Source organism: Leptonychotes weddellii, chromosome 5 (genome assembly GCF_054177405.1).
Source record: "Leptonychotes weddellii isolate Sample4059 chromosome 5, ASM5417740v2, whole genome shotgun sequence".
Taxonomy (NCBI): Eukaryota; Metazoa; Chordata; class Mammalia; order Carnivora; family Phocidae; genus Leptonychotes; species Leptonychotes weddellii.
The window spans coordinates 67,640,702-67,654,164 of record NC_138373.1 but is presented as its reverse complement, the minus strand read 5'-3'; the positions used below and the strand labels follow the sequence as shown (position 1 = coordinate 67,654,164).

General features: G+C 45.5%; 1 long non-coding RNA gene across 1 annotated transcript; it reads left to right on the top strand.

The window, feature by feature from the left end:
- The first annotated feature begins 3,719 nt into the window (after window positions 1-3,719).
- LOC145721703 (uncharacterized) lies at window positions 3,720-12,937 on the top strand. Its single transcript, XR_014145549.1, has 2 exons — window positions 3,720-4,478; window positions 12,592-12,937. It is a non-coding gene; the product is annotated as an uncharacterized LOC145721703 (long non-coding RNA).
- Window positions 12,938-13,463: the final 526 nt, after the last annotated feature.

The window sequence follows — 13,463 nt, the reverse complement described above, 5'->3', positions numbered from 1 at the left end:
TCCCACTCCCCCTGCTTGTGTTCCCTCTCTTGCTGTGTCTCTCTCTGTCAAATAAATAAAATCTTTAAAAATATATATATATTTTCTCGGCCAAACAAAGGGTTTTTTTGGTAACAAAAACAATCAAGGTGGATATAAAGGATGTCTCTCTAACCAGACAGAGGCTTTTTGTTCACCAGGACAGGTAACTGAGAATTATAGATTTCATTCCCTAGAGAAATTTTAGAAGAGGCATTTAGATGTTTTGGGAGAATTTAGTAAAGTCTGGGGACAGGGAGAAAACCGGACATACTCCAGAGACTCAGTTCAGCTACAGGACTCTGTGAGCCCTGCCTCCCTTGGGGAATTAACCAACCTCTAAAAAACATTATGAAGGACACAGATATGGTGCCCAAGACCTGGCTTCCCAAGCAACAAGCCAAGTGATCTCTCGCAGTTTCCCTAGCAATAAAACAGGGATAATAATATCTTTAACCTCAAATAAAATAATGGATGTGAAAGCCTTTTGTAAAATATAGTCCTTTTTTAAAGATTTTATTTATTTATTTGAGAGAGAGAGCGCAGGAGCAGGGGAGAGGGGCAGAGGGAGAGGGAGAAGCAGGCTCCCCACTGAACAGGGAGCCCAATGTGGGACTCGATCCAATGACCCTGGGATCATGACCTGAGCCGAAGGCAGACGCTTAACCGACTGAGCTACCCAGGTGCCCTAATAATCCTTTGAAAGAGTGAGATATTGGTATAGATGTGTTGAGCCTTGGGACACCTGGGTGGCTCGGTTGGTTAAGCGGTTAAGCGTCTGCCTTCGGCTCAGGTCATGATCACAGGGTCCTGGGATCAAGCCCCACATCAGGCTCCCTGCTCAGCGGGGAGTCTGCTTCTCCCTCTCCCTCTGCTGCTCTCTCTGTCAAATAAATAAATTAAATTAAATTTTAAAAAAAGATGTGTTGAGCCTGTTTCAAGGCAAGAGCAAAGAAAACATGATTTTTAAAAAAGTACAGGAATCATCTCTTAGTTGAAGCCAACTACAAATGCAAGGAATTTAACCTGGATCTAGTTTGGTCTTTGGTATACCTCGAAACCCACCATTCTTTCCTATGTCAGCTATGGTCTTTCCTGAGAGGGTCCTTAACTGAAAAATAAGTGAAAATTTATAAATTAAAATTTTCAAAAAAGTGAAAATTAAAAATTCAGTGAAAAATTCCACTCCTCTTTAAAAAGGAGCCACTGTTTAGAGCTGCAGTCTGTTTACCATTGTTTCTGGGGTCCAAGACCTTAGGAAACTTCAAAAGGGCCAAGGAACCTGGACTAGAGGCAGAACGGAAGTAGGCTTATCCCTGGGCCCTCAGAAGATGTGGATGAAGAGCCAGAGGCTCAAAGGAATTCTGGAATTTACTCTGCCTTCCTCTGAGTCTGGCTACCCTGCTCATAGCTCTCTTTCCTCTCCGGCTTCCACACCACGCCAGGGCAGTCACACAGAGGGCTGAGAATTGGGGAAGTCCCGCTCAGCCCCCCCAAAAAGTCTATAAAAGGGAAAAAGATTCCCAGGATCTCGGGTTAGAAATCAGAAGGCATTTTCTGAAGGATACATGTTTACACAGGGTGGGGTTTCTGTTACCACTGTCCAGACTAGGATTTCAGGGACACACCATGGAGTTCTTTTGGGCTGCCCTGAATAATAAAGATTACACATAGCCTTGTTTATCTAGGGGAAATGTCTTCCAGTTCTAAACAATAGACTTACAAATTCCCTTTCTGAGAACAATGCCCATTCACGAGCCGGGGACATTCTGTGCAAACAATTGCTGGTTATCAGTCACAGTTCTCAGGAGAGGGAGGTGGGGAGGGTGTTACCCCTACAGAGTAGGGTGTGCTTAGAAACTCAACTCCCAGTGTTTGTTAGGGACACAGAAGCACACTGAGGTGACGGGTCCAAACTTGCCCAGACGATCACACCCTGTGCATGTGACAGTCACAGGTCCTAACAGCATGTCACCTTACCTTTACTCGGAGCTGAAGAATATGGGGTAATTGTTACTTCCACTGAGGACAAAGTAACACACCCTCGGGTATGATCCAGGGCAACAATGCTAAGAAGAAAAGAACTCCCAGGTAGCACACTTCTCATTTTTCCTGCTTATCTTTTTTAAGATTTTATTTTTAAGTCATCTCTATGCCCAGTGTGGGCCTGGAACTCAGGACCCCAAGATCAAGAGTCACAAGCTCACCAATGGAGCCCACCAGTCGCCCCTTTCCTGCCTATCTTTTAACAATAGGGGACTAGAGAAATTATTTGGAAATCAGAACACTGAGGTTGTTTTTGGTTTTCTGGTTGTTGGGGTTTTGTTTGTTTGTTTTTTGTTTTTTTGGTTTTTTTTGCATCGCATAGTTTTATTTATTTCTATTTCAGTTTTTTTGCGATATCATTGACATAAATACTGTACAAGTTTAGGGTGTACAGCATAATGACCTGGCTTACATATATTACATAATAATTGCCATAGTAAGTTTAGTTAACACCCACCATCTCAGATAGACTCCCCCCCCCAAAAAAGCTTTTTTCTTCCTGAGAACTTTTAGGATCTACCCTCTTATTGATGAGGGATCAGAAGGCAAGCTGAGGACAAAACACAAGATGACACTCTGCAACCAACACCCCCCCCCCCCACACTCCTGGGTGGGATAGGTGTGACATTCCTCCAGGAAACTTAGAACTATCTTAATGCTAATGCTTTGCTAGAGGGAAAAGACACCCTTAGCTTAATAATAGCAAGTCCTCCGGTATCCTGAGGGTCTTCTTTAGCATATCAAAGTGCTTTTGGACACCTCCCTTTTTCCTTACCAACCCCAACTCCCAAGTATACAATCGGCCACTCCTCACAACCCCCGTGCAGCAGCTCATTCTACACACGGTTCCCTGTCCCCGTGTTGCGGAAAATAATCAGACAGGCGAGAAACCAAGTGGCTCTTGGAGAAGCAGGAGAACTCAGGTTTATCTTACGCCGGCGGACCCAGACGAGCTCGCACATGAAATTCTGGGCCCCGGGCAGCGGGGTTATAGAGCTTTTTATAGGGGAGTGCAGGTGGTCAGGTTCCACGGGCTGTGCTGACTGCTGGTAGGTAGGTTTACACTGGGGGTGGGGGGGTGGGGGTGGTGGTGCTTTAGGCGGGAACGGCGATTAGGGCAGCGGTTAGAGCGGACAAGATGCTGGTGGTGAGAAGCCTGTAGAGGCCGAAACGGCGAGTTTTCACTTCTCTACCGACTGAGCTAGTAACTTTCCATCTTCTGGGGCCTGCTTGCCTGGGCCTGCTCTGGGTAATTTTCCTCTTCACCCAGGCTTTAATAAAACCACCATTTTGCACCAAAGTCGTCTCAAGAATTCTCTCTTGGCCATCGGCTCTGGACCTCGCTCCACCAAACCTCACCACCATTCCAAATCTACATCATTAACAATTTTCAAATGTACCATAAAGCGTGTTAACCATGGTCATCACACTGTACGTTACATCCCCAGTACTTATTTACAGAAACCAGCCTTCTTCCAAACCCACAATTTGTAGAGTTCTAGGTGGAGGTAGATGAAGCTTCTCTGGAGCTTAAAGGCTATACAATGGAGGGAGGGGGGACGATAAAAAAATTATGAATACCAAATTATGAATAGAGCCTTACAAAGCAAAAGAGAGGCCCTGAAGCTTAATCTTCATTCACTTTATGTAAAAGTCAAATCTGGTTCTAGGGAAAGTATCCAGAAGATTCCATGAAAATCTTACAGAGCCTTAAATTACGTTCTCGCTCCCTCTTGCCTTAACTGAATTCTGGATTTCCCCTGACAATATCTTCTGTTGAAAAGTTGAAAAACTCTCTGGGGTAAAGGCTCTTCCTTCTCCCGTGTCCCCATGCTGTGGTCTTGAAGGGGCAAGGATTGCTGCCTGCACACTCCACTGTTACAGAGCCTGCTCAGCAAACCCTGCAGCCAGACCTTCCCCTCTGCCCATGTGGGGGCTCCCCTGCAAACGCAGTGGGATTGGGGCATAGGGCTACCTCTTCCCCCTGACAGTCTCTGACAGTAAGCTGGCCACAGCTGTGGAACTCCTTCCCTCCTTCCCTGTATTATTTGTTAGCTCCAAAGCCTAGATCCCCTTCCCAAACCCCATCCCCAGCCTCTCCCCTGCCAGGCCCTCAGGGCTTCCAAACCTGCCCTGTGCTCTCATTACTACACTTCCCGGGGTGTCTGCCCTCCCCTGCTCTCATATTTTCTCCTCTTGGGACTCGGCCCTCCCACCGCCAGTCATGTGCACCCCATCCCACCAGCTTCCATCTTGCGTCGGCCGCCTTGTTGAGAGCAGCGCTCAGCAGCATGAGTTACAAGGGTGAGCCCGGCGGCATCCAGCCACGGAGGAAATACACTTTACTTTCTCTCCCACTGGGAGAAAGAGCCTTCTCAGAGCCATCAAGCAATCTGATTCCTGACCCCCGCAGGGTAATGAGAATCTCTGGCATCTGTATACATGTAGCTTTCATATATTCAAAGCGCTTCCCTGAGCATGACCCCCTCCACCTTGACCTACCGCTGTCTAATTTCTCTCTGTTCATTTCTCCTGCTGTGGAGTTTGCTGAAGAAAACTGGGCCAGTTCGCCCTTAGACAGACCCATGCGGCTTCCCCTCCCTGCTCCTCAGCTGCGCCCCCTCTCACCTGCCCCCGCACGCACGGGGGTCCTCCCCCGCTGACCCTGCTCCGCCCCGGCTTAGAGACTAGGAGTGTCATGAATTTCTGCCGCTTCTCTCCCCCTCTCCCTCCAAACTTGTTCCTATCTTCACGCTTCCACCCCGACAGCCTTCACCGTGGAGAGAAAGTTCGAGGAAGTTCCCTATGTGGTTTTGCTCTTAAACCCGCGAGATGCCCTCGTCACACGCAGAGCAGTTGTCTGCATATCTGTTTCCCCTCTTCGATCACGAGCTCTCTAAGGGTAGGGACTGTGTCTTACTGGGCCTGGTCCGCGCCCGGGCCTGCGGCGGTGGCCCCGTAGGTTCGCATGCCTATGAGCCTACTGATGAATATAAAGAACGGGAAGGACCTGCTGAAGTTAAGAGAGCAAAATACAGAAGAGGATTGCGGGGCTAAAGCAATGAATGCCGTACATATGAGCAGGACCCTCTGTGGAAGCAGGGGCACCCCCAGCCTGCTGTCTCGTCTAGGAAAGCGGGACAGGAGTCTGGATTCCTGAGGAAGGAAGTGAGGCGGCGAACGCGGGGCTGGACCCGGCGGCCTTTAAAGTCGGCCCGCCCTGATGCGCTCCCCATCCCCCCAGCACCAGCGCGGCGCCCCCTGCTCGGTGCCCTTGGGTCAGCCCCGCTTCTCATCTATACGACGCAGATCGGAGGTCTTCTCCCCGCCCCTGTGAGGAGCCAGTGAGCCGGCGTGCGAAATCGAAAAATCTCCGTTTTTATTAATCTGCTGGAAGCAAGGGGATCAGAGTACTTCAAAGCTCTCTCCTCCAGTGGGAGAGAGAAAAGCGCTTTTCTTGAGGCTACAGTGAGGACCTGCTAATAGCCACCTTTCCGGTGAGGGTGGGCTTCTGGAAGGAAGGGCCCCGGTTTATTTAGTGATTCATTATTATGTTCTTTGGTCGTACACTTGCTGAAGGCGGCACCTGTGTTCCCGGATACAGCACCCGTTCGCTGCCCGATTGCCTGTACCGGGCACGTGCGACTGACACATGTTAAAAGCTCTGTAAACATTTGTGGGAGGGAGGGAGGAAAGAAGGAAAGAACTTAGGGGTAAATGCTTCTAGGGAGGATGCAGCCATGCTAAGGGCCCGTAGAAGGTGCAGAAGGTCAACCCCCTGAGAAGGGCCGTGGAAAGCAAAAAGGCTGAAGGAATGCACCACTCAGTCCAGAACAACTAATGAGCTTTTTTGGTTTTTGTGTTTTTTTACATTTAATTATGTTTATTTATTTACTTAAGATTTTATTTATTTATTTAAGAGAGAGAGAGCGAGCCCAAGCAGGGGGGAGGAGCAGAGGGAGAGGGAGAAGCAGCCCCCCGCTGAGCAGGGAGCCCAATGCGGGGCTCAATCCCAGGACCCTGAAATCATGACCTGAGCGGAAGGCAGACACTTAACGACTGAGCCACCCCGGCGCCCCTTATTTATTTATTTTTAAATTAAATTAAATTTTATTTAAATTCAAGGAATTAGTATATAGTGTATTTCTGAGGTAGAGTTCAGTGATTCATCAGTTGCATACAACACCCAGTGCTCATTCCATCAGGTGCCCTCCTTAATGCCCATCACTCTGTTACTCCATCCCTCCACCCTGTTTTGGTTTTTTTTCCTTCAGTCTTATTTTTAAATCCCCCAGTGCTTAAATAATGACATTTTGTGCAGCAGTTTCTATTTGTGATAGAAGAGATATGGGAGAGCACAGGAAATAGCCGACCACACCCTTGTCTTCACAAACAAGGGGAGAAAGATTCAAGGAAGAAGATGAAAAGGCTGTGTGTGTGAAACCTTTGAAGAATACACAAAAGCAAATTCACAATTATGCACACAGCTATACATCTGTATTTATCTCTATAGCTTTCTCTAGGGCCTGGAAATCATGACTTCACACTGATAAGCAGATTCCAATTCCAGTGGACACCATAAAACTCATTCTTGTTTTCTCTGACAGTGAGAAACCTGGCTCCAAGGAGGAGTATTTTAAGGAGCTGGAAAGAAGAAAAAAGAAGCAATAGGTCACCATGATCTTAGGTTCCCACGTGCCAGCCTCCCTGCAACACCTCAAGGGTGGAGGTCAGACTAGGACAGAGGCAGTGTAAGAAGACCAGCTTGGCTGTGGGGCACCCCCAGATTGTAAGAAGTCCCAAAAGTGTCAGTGCCTCGGACTGATTTAGGACACCCTATAAATACACTCTATAAATACACACTAGGGCAGAGTTGAGTCAAAGTCAGCTGGAGCCTCTGTGCTTATGTCAAAGCTCCAGAGTTCACCCTGATTATCTCTGGGTGACTTCAGTTGTTGATCTCATCCTAGACCCAGGAATATGAGGTATGATTAATTTTGGTATTTGGAGAAAACGGGAAGGGAAGAGAGAAAGAGAAGGAAGAGAAAGCAATAAATGTATCATTGCTTCAAAGCATTCATAAAGATGGATAAAGTTGACCGCATACAAAATTTCCATGGGACAAAAATAGTAAGGCAAATCAGAACATTAGCAGTAGACTGGGAAAATCTTGGTAGTGTACATCATGAGAAAGAGCTAATTTTCATTTGTACATGCAAAGAACACTTGGAAGTCAATAAGACCATTTAACCCAAAAGAAAAGTGGGCAAAGGACCTTAAAAAAATCATAAAAGAAGAAGTATGCATGGCTTTCAAACCATGAAAAAGTGATCAGCCTCATTTTCAGCAAAAGAAATGTATATTCGAATTAAAAGAGATAATTTTTCGCCTAATAGATGAGTAAAGATGAATGATTTTGATAAATTACTGTGTGAGAGAGGGTGTGGAGAAACAGGGACTCCATGCATTGTTGGGGGGGTAAAAATTGGTACCACTTCTTTGGAACAATCTATCAAAATTAAAAATGCACATATCCTTTGCTCCAGAGAACCCACCTCTACAGAATTATCTTAAGCATATCCTTACATGTGTGTACAAAGATGTATGCACAAAATCCTTCCTGCATCGTTATTTGGGGAGGAAAAGTCTGAAAGAACCTAAATGCCTGTCTGTAGTGGGAATGAATATTACACATGGCTGTTATGTAAATTGAAAACTTACACAAAATGGTTCATAGACATATATATGTATGCATGTAAAAATATACAAGCTCAGGGCGCCTGGGTGGTTCTGTCGGTTCAGCATCTGCCTTCGGCTCAGGTCGTGGTCTCTGGGTCCTGGGATCGAGCCCCATGTTGGGCTCCCTGCTTGGCGGGGAGTCTGCTTCTCTCTCTCTCTCCTTCTGAACTTTCCCACTGCTCGTTCTCTCTCTCTCAAATAAATAAATAAAATCTTAAAAAAAAAAGAGAAAATATACAAGCTTATTGAAAGGATATAACAAATTCATGATAGTGTTTACCCCTGGGGATAGGGACAAGGGGAACAGGATTGGCTGTGAAGGTCATAGAATTTTTTTTTTTTTTGGTCATAGACTATTTCAATTTTGTCTGTAACATTTTATTTCATTTATGTAAGAAAAAAAGTTATGTCTAAACATTCTCATCAGCTCTGAAACTTTGTGTATTATACTCTTTCTTTTCTGTGTTTTTCCATGAGGCAGGATACAGATCAGTGGGTATAAGGTGATATCTTTTGTGTAAAAGAGGCGCCTGTGTGCTTGTTTACATGGAATTGTCTCTGGAAAGACAGACGAGGTGGACAAGATGACGGTGGTTGACCGCAGGCAAGGGGAATGAGGAAGCCCTTCTGGGGTGGGAGGGAGATTTATTTTTCACGGCACATTCCGACTGTGTATGTATTTAACCATGTGAATGTACTACTTACAAAGAGCAAACAAACAAAAAGCATGTGTTAAGAGCCAGCTGTACTTAGGAAGATAACGATGGCCTGCCCTCCAGGTCTAGAGTCACCTTGCATTACCGAGGGAAGGAAGGGCTTCTCTGGGTTCTCTGAGGGCTTTGCCTGGGGGGATAGAGGAGAGAGCCAGGGGTGCACACCCTCCTACCTCCCAGCGGAGCCACGCTGACGCTGGGGGCTGCCATTAACACAGCAGTTATGTAGTGGACAAAGCAGGCAAAAAACACTGGAAAATGTCCAGTATGGCAAAGGTAAGTATATTTTAGGGTGGTGAGAAGGAAGCCCCGTGGCCAGGCAAACTTCCAGATGGTTATCCTGTTTTCAAGTCAGAGTCCTCAGCAAGAAAACAAAACAAAGAGTCCAATCAATGGAAAACAAGCCATACAGATCTGATGACAAACGTTGATGAACCTTGAAGCCATTATGCTAAGTGAAAGAGACCAGTCACAAAAGGACAGACACTGTGTGACTCCACTTCTATGAGGGACCTAGAGTAGTCAGATTCAGAGAGACAGAGAGTAGAGTGGGGGTGGCCAGGGATGGGCTGGGGGTGGGGGATGGGGAATTCACATTTAATGGGGACAGAGTTTCAGCTGGAGATGAGAAAGTTCTGGATGTGGATGGTGGTGATGGAGGCATTGCAATGTGAATGTACTTACTGCACTGAACTGTGTGCTCACAAATAATTAAAATGAAAAATTTCAGTGTCAGTGCCTATTTTACCACAATTAAGAAAAAAAGTTGCCTACCCAGCTGACCGACAATCCTGGTAAGCCTAAGACCTTTAACTAGTCATTTAAAGGTGCAATGCTTAACCAGTCTTATTATCGCCTCATGATCTTTAACTAAGCCCTCCTTTATTTTTTCCCTATCAATTTTCTGACGAGGGTGTGAGATACAACTTTGACCCTTATGCATAAACACGGGCACCTGTGCGCTAACATAACAATGTATATATAACCATCACCAACAGCAAAACCAAACTAAACAAACAGCTCTTAAGTGATGAAGGCAGTTGAGTCTTACTTAGATTTCCTTCACAGAAGGAGGAAACCTCCAATAAATCCATTTGTTTTCTGTGAGGGTCGAGAGAGGAGAAAAGTTGCAATTGTGAGAGCAACCCCCACCCCCGCCCCACTCCTTCCACACAAAGCCACCCCTTGCTAACTTTCAGGTGGATGAGATTTCACGGCTTTTTGACTTTTTCACCAGTGTCCTAACTCAATTTCTTTCCAAAGACAGTGTCATAATCTGAGTGAGCCAGCGTATCTCCAGCTCTGGGCTTTAGGGAGAGTCCTGGTCTCTGGACTTTGAAAAGAACTAGGGCAGAGGGAGTCTGGTATCTGGAAGAGATACTGCTGTTCACTTATGCTAGCCAAATGCTGGTTTTGTAACTTTGTGTGGCCATGACCCAATCTTTATTTACCCTAAAGCCCACTTTATTCTGCTTTTGAAATAACAGTCCAAGGAGAAACAAGGTGTCTGGTGGCATGTCACCCTAAAGAGAGTGCCCAGAGCAGGCCTGTGCTCTGGACCCTGAACCTCCCACTCAGCACCACGCGATCGTGCATGAAAACATAACCACCATAACTGAGACTCAGACCAGGGAGAAGTTGAACCATCCATCGTTGACTGGCAAATCTAGCTAAATCCAGCGAAAATATTCCTAATCTGCCTTGACCCTTACCTAAAAAGAACTTTTATTTCAGTTGGAGTTTATTTGTCTGGCAAATAGGAGCTCTGGCACAGGGAGCAGGATTGGGGAGAAATAGACGATTACAGCAACTGGGTGCAATTTGAAACCTTGACACATTAGTTTTGTTTGTACCATGCTCAAATAATCTCTAATTACTTGTCAGAAACATCACAAGCTTTTGCTCTCACAGACTGGAGAACCCCTCAGTATATCTTATTTTTTCTGGTGTGAGAAAAAACAGGGCTCATTCTTCAGTCTTACATACTTGCAAACACTCAGGCGGCAGGTGATACTTGGCTTCTTCCACACTCCAATCTGACTCTCTTTCTGGAAAACATGGAGAGGCCGGTGCTAATATCACATCCCTTTCTGAGGGCTGAGAATTCGAGGGCAGAGGAGGATCAGCTCCTGAAAGGGGGAGAATAAACCAAACCAGGAAGGGGGTGCATGGGACTGCTTGGGCCCTTTAAAGCTTTCTTTGAAGCCTTGCCTGGAGACAAAAGCTTCTTCACGCTGTCACCCTTTCTTCATTCACTTTCATTTTTTTTTTTTTAAGATTTTATTTATTTATTTGAGAGAGAGAGAATGAGAGAGAGCACATGAGAGGGGGGGGAGGGTCAGAGGGAGAAATAGACTCCCCGCTGAGCAGGGAGCCTGATGTGGGACTCAATCCCGGGACTCCAGGATCATGACCTGAGCCGAAGGCAGTTGCTTAACCAACTGAGCCACCCAGGCGCCCTCTCACTTTCAACTTTAATATTAACTGCCTGCCTTTATGTTTCCACTGCGTGCGATTCTCTACAGTGCCCTTCCGGCGGCCACTCCCTCCCCCTTACTCTTCTCTGTTTTTATCTCCACCTTTTTCACATTGGTGGTACAGGTCTGCCACAAAACTGGTTAACGGAGGAAATCCCAGTGGTTTGTTCCTTCATTCACCTTACAGTTACTGAGCACACAATTTACAAAGCACTAAAGATTTAGACTTCATTCTGTTAATTTAAGAAATGAGATGATTTACAACTCATTTGAAACTTGTTACATTTCTCACTTCAACTAAGTTATATATATTTTTTCAATATGAAGTTGTGGGGTGTTACCAGACGCTGTCCGGTACAATGTTGTGAGTCACGGGTCTACACACCTGACATCTGGTCAAAGGTCTGCCAGTGTATTTACACCTGTAATTACAGGGCTCATTTTACCCTGTGGTTCTCACTAGTACCAATGTCTTAATCTTGAAGCTGGAGCAGTAGAACTTTCCCCTAAGATTCAGAGGTACTTACTTTTTCACCTTTAAAAAAACCCAGCATTTTGGGGTGGCTCAGTCGGTTAAGTGTCTGCCTTCGGCTCAGGTCATGATCCCAGGGTCCTGGGATTGAGCCCCAGGTTAGGCTCCCTGCTCAGTGGGGAGCCTGCTTTTCCCTCTCCCTCTATCCCTCTCCCTGCTCATTCTCTCTCTCGCTCTCAAATAAATAAAAAAATAAAATCTTTAAAATAAATAAATAAAAATTAAAAAACCAGCATTTTAACTTCACCAATACAGCTAAACATGTATTGTTTTTCCTCCTATTTGCTCCTAAAGCTGGATGTTCCTGGAGCTTCATGTCTCTCCCAGGCCCATTCCCCATCCACAATAGGGATGGGAAGTACACAGAAGCTTCAGCCTCAGTCCCATTATTGTAACTCTGATTACAGCCCAGGGCTCTGCTGTTCCCTTCCTAGTTTTTTCACATTGATGCCACAGGGCTCTGTTTGTACTTGGTTTCCCTGTGTAGGCTTCTAGTTTCCTATTGAGATCAAAGACTGAAGTGTCTATGTCTTCCCAGTATTGGTTCTTTTAGGCACCCCTCTAAAGTTTATGTGATCCTGATGAAGCTATGAAGGCTGACGCCATCTCCCTCCTAATCCCCAGATAATAAAGTGTGTGTGTATGGCCTATGTTGGCCAGTCAGAGGAGTCTATTTTCCTTGGCTGTAGTGGTTGGTTCAGGAATAGGTAGAACCCACGCCAGCCCAAACAGAGCCCTTATTATACTTTTTTTTTTTTTTTTCTTAACTAAAGTTACCTGGAAAGATGTTCTCTATCCATTAGGACTGCCAAGCTTGGGAAAGTGAGACAGGAACAGCTAACAGTTATCTTGCCTTTGGCAACAGAGCTACAGGCAGGGGAAGATAAGCAGGGGCAAGGAAAGTTTAGAGATAGTGTGGAGGATTGGGTTATTTCTTCCAACTCTTTATGCTTAATTTGAAATTATTCAATAGAGAGATTTATCTAGCAATCTATCATCTATCATCTATCTATCCATCTCTCTCTCTCTCTCTAATCCTCTAATCTTTTGCAATTTGACTTTGCAGTGCCTCCCTCTAGAGTAAATGGAATTTACATCTGTGCTCATTGACCTTGGACTTGGCCATATGACTTGCTTTGACCAGTAGACTATGGATGAAAATCATGTGTGCCCATCCTAAGCTGAGGCCTTATGAGTTTCCACCAACAATTTTGGATCTTTTGCTCTCTCCCATGAAAAGAACAGATAGCTGTTCATCCTTCTGCTTTGGTCCCAGGATGAAGACATGGTGCAGATCTGTAGCCAACCTGAAGCGGCCTGAGCCCAGCAATGCCCGGCCACTATTAGCTTACACATAGCCAATCTGCAGACCTGTGAGCATGAAATAAATAAATGTTTGCTGTTATGGGCCATTGAAATTTTGATGTTAATTGTTATGTAGCATTTGAGATTTGAGGCTACTTGCTACAAAGCATGATTATACTAAACATGACTAACATAGATGGCCAGTGAAAAAGAGTTCTGAGTGTATCTGATCACATTGCGTCTGAAGTCAATGCCATCCAATTATGTGAGTTGAGTTTCTATTATTAGGAACTAAACAGGTCGGAACTGATGCAAAAACCCTTCTTAAACTCCTACGATGTAGTCTTATAATCTTGACCAGTCATTACCAAATCCCTTTCCCAGAATATTGGTTCTGTGTATCTGCTGGGATCTTGACATAAGTGGTCAGATGAGCACAGCAATTGCACTGTTGCCACAGCCTGACCTTTAATCTCACCCAACACCCAACACTTTGAACAGGGCTGCTGTATCCCAATTGCCAAATAATCATCTGTCCCTTAACCTTAGGGCTGATACCTGCCCGCACTACAGCTGAACTGGTCCTAATCCTTGGATGCTGCCCTTTTTAGACCCAGCCTCTGCTGCTGGGTC